The 8,214-nt window shown below is 44.0% G+C and overlaps 1 pseudogene; it reads right to left on the reverse strand.

Annotated features, from left to right (window-relative positions):
- Positions 1–648: 648 nt before the first annotated feature.
- On the reverse strand, positions 649–4,710 carry LOC104997973 (annotated as a pseudogene).
- Between the last annotated feature and the right edge of the window lie 3,504 nt (positions 4,711–8,214).

Here is an 8,214-nt window from a genome sequence, read left to right on the forward strand (position 1 = left end):
GCATCACTGATTCAATGGACGTGAGTCTGGGTGAACTCCGGGAGTTGGTGATGACAGAGAGGCCTGGAGTGCTGCGATTCATGGGGTTGCAAAGAGTTGGACACGACTGAGCGACTGAACTGAACTGAACTGATACAGAAAAAAATTCAGATGTGACTAGCAGCAAATAAAAGTTACACATCTTTCTACCTGGCAATGTAATTAATTCACATTGTGATAAAGTTAAGCCAAGTATAACAAAACCAAAACAAGTGTTTCTCCATAATCAGTATACTGAGAATTACAGTGTAAAGATTATTTCAGGTTTAAGAAATCTGCAATCAATCTACAGAATACCCCAAGAAAAGGGAGACAGTAAATTCATTTCATTATCAACTGTTGGGTTTTTTCAATACTGTTCACAGAAAAAAAATAACAAGTTGACATACATGTAGATAGAATATATTTAGTCTATACAGTAAAAAATATAAATTATAAAGTGAGCTAACAAAGAATGAAATCTGAATACATATTTATAAAACTGATGACATCTTAGCGCATACAGTATTTTTCATGTAAAAACATCTAGTTTCAGCAAAAACATAATTTAGTTGCTTTTCAGATGCATTGTAGATCTTGTAAGCTGAAGATGCAGATGTCCAAGTATCTTAAAAACCATAATAAATGTCTTTCTCAATGCATACAAAATGATAAATGCTCTCATCACAGTCTCAAGAATATTTTTGGAAGTTTGTTTTGTCTTGCTTCAGAAATACATGTAAACTGGTAAAAATCAAAAGATTTAATTGTACAATGAAGCAGTAAACAGTGCTCAATTTCCTGCTAATGGTGAAAAAACCTAGATTTTACAGTACTCTGGTATATATGAAAATTTTTTTGACTTTACACTGCATATTTCTGAGTCCATTCTCTTGCGTGTCTGTTGTATTTTTCTTTGTCTGATTTATAGATTTGTGCCATATCTGGTACTAAGGGGTCATCTGGATTAGGGTCACAAACAGAGAATGTATGGACAATAAAACTTTCGATACAGTCAGAGCTGGTGACCGCTGTGTCCTCAGGACGTAAAGACAAATGCTTCCATTACTGTTTATGTTTGGATGGTAAGTGTTTGTTGTGAAAGCAGCCTTTGGTGGTTTAAAAGGATAGTCAGTCGGAAAATGTACAGTGAGAAAGAAGACTCCACCTTGATATGCGCTACCAGGAGGCCCCATAATAGTTGATTGCCGGTGGAACAAGTCGTCTCCCACAGGTTCAGCCGAACAGTGAGCAGGTGGGTCGCGCTGTAGATCACTTAACTCCTTCTGAATCCGCTTCAGCCATGGGTCAGGGAGGGCCGTGGGCCTGCGGGGGACGGCTGCGGGGCTCAAGGGTGTGGGGTCGGGGAGGGGGCGGTGCTCCGATTGCCGGCTGGCTCAGCCGGGTGGGTCCCCGCTCGCTGCTCTCTGGCTCGCACTCTTAATCAAGTTTCTTGATTGATTACATAGTAATTAGTTGACCTTCTCTGAGTTCCAAAGGGTAGATTCAATCTGTTGTTAAAAAGAGAAGGAAGGGAATGCAGAAACAAAGGAGTAGTCAAGAAACTATAGTGTAACAGTACGGCAGGGTCCTAGTTCTTCCTCAAGGAATACACATTGCTTACCGCCTCCAGAGGGAAAAAGAAAGCAGCAAGCTCAAGGGCTCCGCAGGTTCCCAAGTATCTTTGCTTTTGCTCCTAGGGTGGTTTTTGAGAGCCTCCTTTGGTTCCCTCTTCTGACACTAGAACTGTTAAAACACAAACTGAGACATATTAAAAATAAACTTGAATCAGCATACAACCAACCAGACCAAAAGGAACTTCAGGGGTGTACAAAATGAGAGACTTTCTTAGGGAGCCAGAATAGGAAGTTACATTAAGAAGAAAGCCAGTTGGTTATTATGTGTGTGTTAAGTTTCTACAGTTGTGGCCAACTCTTTGGGACCTTATGGATCAGAGCCAGCTAGGCTCCTCTGTCCATGGGATTCTCCAGGCATGAATACTGGAGTGGGTTACCACACCCTTCCCCAGAGGATCTTCCCTACCCAGGGGGTTAAACCTGCATCTCTTACATTTCCTGCATTGGAATGCAGGTTCTTTATCACTAGCGCCACCTGGGAAGACCCACGTTGGTTATCATAAGTTTTTTTTCTTTAATCTATTACGAAGATTAAGGCAATTCCTGATTGAGTAGTTTGAGGTTACATTTCTGGGAGAGCCAAACCTCTATGGAAGTCTTGGTTTGATAAGTGGAGTTTAGCATAAGTGACTTTTGGGGCTTGCTGTCTTGTTTTTAAGAGTGGTTAGCCATAGACTCTTAAAATAGTACCTATTTCCTTACATAACTGATAGTCTCTCATTATCATAAACTGTGTACAGATTTCATGTCCTCTGTAATTCTCAGGTGGCATTAGTGATAAAGAATACATCTGCCAATGCAGGAGACATAAGAGATGCGGGTTGGATCCTTTGGTTAGCAAGATCCCCTGGAGAGGGAAATGGCAATCCCCTCCAGTATTCTTGCCTGGAGAATCCCATAGACAGAGAAGCCTGGTAGGCTGTAGTCCATAGGGTTGCAAAGAGTCAGACACAACTGAAGCGACTTAGCAGGCAGAATTTTTTCGCCTTTGTGAATTCCACTGCCTAGCACTGAACCTGGCGCATCAGGTAGAGAACTTGCAAACTCACTCACATAACTTGCTGCCTCATTGTTGTTCCATTATTATATCTGATGAAATGGAGCACATATCATATGTATCCAAGCAGACATACATAAAACAACATATAAATACATTAGCAATACAAATAGAGAAGGCAATGGCAACCCACTCCAGTACTCTTGCCTGGAAGATCCCATGGGCAGAGGAGCCTGGAAGGCTGCAGTCCATGGGGTTGCTAAGAGTTGGACACGACTGATTGACTTCACTTTCACTTTCACTTTCATGCATTGGAGGAGGAAATGGCAACCCACTCCGGTGTTCTTGCCTGGAGAATCCCAGGGATGGGGGAGCCTGGTGGGCTGCCGTCTATGGGGTTGCACAGAGTTGGACATGACTGAAGCGACTTAGCAGCAGCAGCAGCAATACAAATAATTTTTCTGAAGGCCTTCTATTTTGTTGGTTCTAAGCTCTGAGGACCTCAGTAAATAATGTGCTTTTGTGTTCCTAAGTTCAGTTCAGTTCAGTCGCTCAGTCGTGTCCGACTCTTTGCGACCCTGTGAATTGCAACACGCAAGGCCTCCCTGTCCATCACCAACTCCCAGAGTTCACTCAAACTCACGTCCATCAAGTCGGTGATGCCATCCAGCCATCTCATCCTCTGTCATCCCCTTCTCCTCCTGCCCTCAATCCCTCCCAGCATCAGAGTCTTTTCCATTGAGTCAACTCTTCCCATGAGGTGGCCAAAGTACTGGAGTTTCAGCTTTAGCATCATTCCTTCCATAGAACACTGAGGGCTGATCTCCTTCAGAATGGACTGGTTGAATCTCCTTGCAGTCCAAGGGACTCTCAAGAGTCTTCTCCAACACCACAGTTCAAAAGCATCAATTCTTTGGCACTCAGCTTTCTTCACAGTCCAACTCTCACATCCATACGTGACCACAAGAAAAACCATAGCCTTAACTAGATGGACCTTTGTTGGCAAAGTTATGTCTCTGCTTTTTAATATGCTATCTAGGTTGGTCATAACTTTCCTTCCAAGGAGTAAGCATCTTTTAATTTCATGGCTGCAATCACCATCTTCAGTGATTTGGGAACCCCGAAAAATAAAGTCTGACACTGTTTCCATGATTTCCCCATCTATTTCCCATGAAGTGATGGGACCAGATGCTATGATCTTCGTTTTCTGAATGTTGAGCTTTTGTGTTCTTAAGCATATATATATTTATAGGTTTCCCAGGTTGTGCTAGTGGTAAAGAATCCACCTGCCAATGTGGGAGATGCAAGAGACATGGGTTTGATCCCTGTGTAGGAAAGATCCTGTGGAATAGGAAATGGCAACCCACCCCAGTATTCTTGCCTGGAAAATTTCATGGGCAGAGGAGCCTGGAGGGCTACAGTCCATGAGGTTGCAAAGAGTCAGACATGACTGAGTGTGTGTGTGTGTGCGCGCACACACACACACATTTCTTCCTTGTAGTTGGGGAGGAGTTTAGAAAATTAAACTTTGGAAAACGCAGACCTGCTTACATTTTATATGACTTTCCTTTTTCTCTACCACTTCTGGCTCTTGCAGTGGCTCTGCTCTTACTGGATGCATGATATAGTCACACTGGAAGGTGTACTGAGAACAGCATGGGCCAGGAGCATCAGGGGTCATGCACATGGAGATTCTCTGATCTCTTTTCTCTGGTTAAACTTCTGAGTCTCATGCTCTACTTTGGAAACTAGATTTGAGTGGGGGCTTCTCAGCGTGCTGCCTCACAGTGGGAAGGAAGGATTCATAGAACAGGCTTAGAGCGTCTTGGCCAGCACCCCCACACCATGCTAGGAATGCTGGAGATGATGAACCGTTGGGGAATGAGCAGCTGTTAGGATTGAGTATGTCTCATCAGGTCACTGCTCAGCCCAAAATCTTTCAAAACTTACTGGCATTCTGGGTATAAAGTAAAAGTCCTTACCATGTCTCTCAGGATCTCCCACAGCCTCACCACCTTCTTCTTCAGCCACATGTGAGATGCCTTCCTCCACTCTCATTGCTCAGACCTATGGGCCTCCAGTTGTTCCTGCAACATGACTGGCTCTCCTGCTTGAGGAATTTTATGGAAATGATTCCTTCCATGTGGAATAGCTTTCTTCTTCAACCCTCATCCAGCCAACTCCAACATGTTCTGCCCAACCCCCCAAACTTGATTAGCCCCCTTTACTTGCCCACTCTCACAACTCATCACCTGTTAACAGCTTGTCTGCTGTGTCTTCACTAGATCATAGCTCCTTGAAGGTGCACCCCACGTGTCTCCCTCATCCCAGGAGCTACCATGCTGTCCCCTGGCCAGATGGATGCCAGACCATTGAGAAATATCTGTGAAGTGAACACACATCTCAAAACATCTAAAGACAATTCCCTGAGCCGGCTGGGTGGTGCTTCCGGAAACAAGAGAATTGAATGGGCTCTTCCTGCTTTCTCTCTTCCAGCCCAGTAGGAAAGCAGGGGTTTTGAAGGGCAGGCCCTAGATATGAAGATTCTGGGTGAGAAATTGCAGCCAGAGAGCCAGGTCAAGACTCTCACTGTGAAATACGAACATCTTCAGGAAGTGACTCTCTGCTGGAATTTCTCGTTTCCAAGGTGTTCATTAACTTTAAACTGTTACACAGTATGAATAATTCGCCTGTGGGAAAAGAAATTAGCACTGACCAAAGTGCTTCTTTAGTCATCAAAATTCTGAAATCCTGACTAATCTCAGCTGAATTCAGTCCAGACTGAGCCATTTCCATAATATTAAAGTATAACCAGTAACCACACCAGCAAAGACACCCCTTCACAAATAAAGGATCTGGTGGTCTCAAAAAAGACCAATCAGAAACTGAGGAATCTGTAACCCCTAAAATGATAGCTTGGGGGAAAATTTTGGCTTGAATTAAATTCAGTTCAGTTCAGTTCAGTTGCTCAGTTATGTCTGACTCTTTGCGACGCCATGGAATGCAGCACATCAGGCTTCCCTTTCCTTCACCACCTCCTGGAGGGTGCTGAAACTCATGTCCATTGAATCAGTGATGCCATCCAACCATCTCATCCTCTGTCGTCCCCTTCTCCTCCTGCCTTATTAAACTTCAAAGTAGTATTTAACGTAATCACATCAAACCTCTCTGTCTGGGTAGGTTTTGCAGAGGCAAAACACCCAGAGGGGTGTGTGTCGTGTGGTCAGTCTTCTCCAGATCAGTAAAGTCACTCATTAAGTACCATTTGAGTGCCTAATGCCAGCTTTACTCTTGCTTCAGAGGTTCTCAGTTTCCCACGTAATCTCATATATCAATTCTGTATGGTTCTGTCTTCTTCGTATTAGCAAGCACGAATGTGAATTGGTCTTGACTCTGCTAATTATAGCAGGCTTAGTACTTTTTTCAACTTCCTTATCTAAAAGCTCATCATTCTCAGTTCTTAGCAGACCAGTACTCTTGCCTGGAAAATCCCACGGATGGAGGAGGAGCTGGGTGGGCTACAGTCCATGGGGTTGCTAAGAGTCAGACACGACTGAGTGACTTCCCTTTCACTTTTCACTTTCATGCATTGGAAAAGGAAATGGCAACCCACTCCAGTGTTCTTGCCTGGAGAATCCCAGGGACAGGGGAGCCTGGTGGGCTGCCGTCTATGGGGATGCACAGAGTTGGACACGACTGAAGCGACTTAGCAGCAGCAGCAGTAGCAGACCATCAAACACTGTTTAAAGATAGTTTCTATGACAGCATTTCATATTGATTCTCTGCTCAAAGAGTGCTTGGGTCTACTGCTTGGGTCTGAATGACTCTATATATAAAATGTCAACTTGACCTGTATTATATGAGACATTTAGATTCAATTCACCTAAAATTCTAGCTATATTACAAATGGTGATATTTTAATTATACATCTATGAAGTATTCACCTTTTTGCATAATTCTATCCATATGACCACAGTGACTGGCAGGGATTGACACATGGTTTAGAGGGAATCATGGGATAGTTTGGGACCAACTGGAAAGAAATGCTGTCTTTTATCGACTCGGCATGAACCTGGGAAGATGTAGGCCTGCCTTTGGCTCTTAGAAGCCATCCTGCCACCAAAGATGGCCCAACATCCAAGAAACCTTAGAGAACAGAGCTCATTCTTAATGTCAGGTTTGAGCCCCTGTACCAAATCCCTACCTGGGATCACTGTACCCCTGGCCTTGCATGTAAGTGAGCCTGAGATTCCATCTCATGTTCCAGTCCATGACAAGACCTCAGGATTCTGCTGTATGAGGCGGCACCCCAGCTCTGCCGGTCACCAAACGTGGTCCCTCAGGTGCTGTTGGGGGCAAAGCAGCCATGGGGGACACAGACATCAAGGTGGCCACTGAAGGGACTGCCGGCGGACAGTCTTCCTCCTGGAATCACTTGGTTTAGAAGAAGAGCAGTCAGGAATGATGAGCAATAATTTGAATGTGGAGTTCTTAGAACAAGCCCATATTGACTGCCAGAACTCATTTGGACAAAGATTCTAAAAGGAGAGAAACAAACAAACAAGTAAAAATGTATGCTTATTACTGAAGTAAAACTGTTATGATCTTTTAAATATAAAATAGCATTTTATCTGCTATATTTTTAAAAATGTGCTTGGATCACATTTGGACTTGCAAACCAAAGAGACTTAACTTGATTCATTCTCAAAGAAGAATCAAGGTAGGGAGGAGAGTGTACACAGGACAAGTACAAGTTTGAGTAAATTCCTGGGGTTGGTGGTGGACAGGGAGGCCTGGTATGCTGCAAAGAGTCAGTCACAACTGACTCACAAAGAGTCACAAAGAGTCAGAAACAACTGAGCGACTGAACTGAACTGAGTGAGGTGTGGACAGACTTCTCCAGGGGCATATGGGAAAGAGAAAAACCTAGACATTAATGATAAGAAAACTATTTGCTTTGTCAAGCCTGTACTGTTTTGCAAAATAGTTTGAAATCAAAACAGTTAATGATCCTCCCCAAGCAGGAATGGGGAGAGACTTAGTGGATTGTCATCTCAAATTAGGTAAATCAAGTCAGCAAGGCATATGGCAAATGGACATGAGTCTTCTAGTCCTGGTGCACTGAGTCAGCTATAAAGGCAATGTAACTTCAGCAGAATCACCCTCCTGTGTTGCAATGACTCACATTTGGGAAGTCGCCTGGTAGCTGGGATCAGCTTCTCTTAGGTGGTGTTGTCAGTCCTCCACTCATGACCACCCTAGAGTGTCTCAATGGAATGATTGAGGACTCCCCTTTTTAGAAATAACAGGTGAAGGTTTCCATAATCTGACCCACATTCAACAGTGGAGGAAGGCAGTGGGTCCTGGGTGGGAAGAGGGGAAAGGAAGCCCAGAGTCAGGCAAACACACTCAAGGACAAGGTGCTGGAGAGTGTGCAGGCCTCTGAGGATGGGAAAGAGAAAGGAAAGCTGAGCATTAGTGCTTGCGGCACGTCTGAGGGCATTAGTCCATGGAAGTCATTGGAGGCTTGCAAATCTCTCTCTTAGATCCTTCTCCAGTGCT

This window comes from Bison bison, unplaced genomic scaffold (assembly GCF_000754665.1).
Source record: "Bison bison bison isolate TAMUID 2011002044 unplaced genomic scaffold, Bison_UMD1.0 scf7180017864317, whole genome shotgun sequence".
NCBI classification, from domain to species: domain Eukaryota; kingdom Metazoa; phylum Chordata; class Mammalia; order Artiodactyla; family Bovidae; genus Bison; species Bison bison.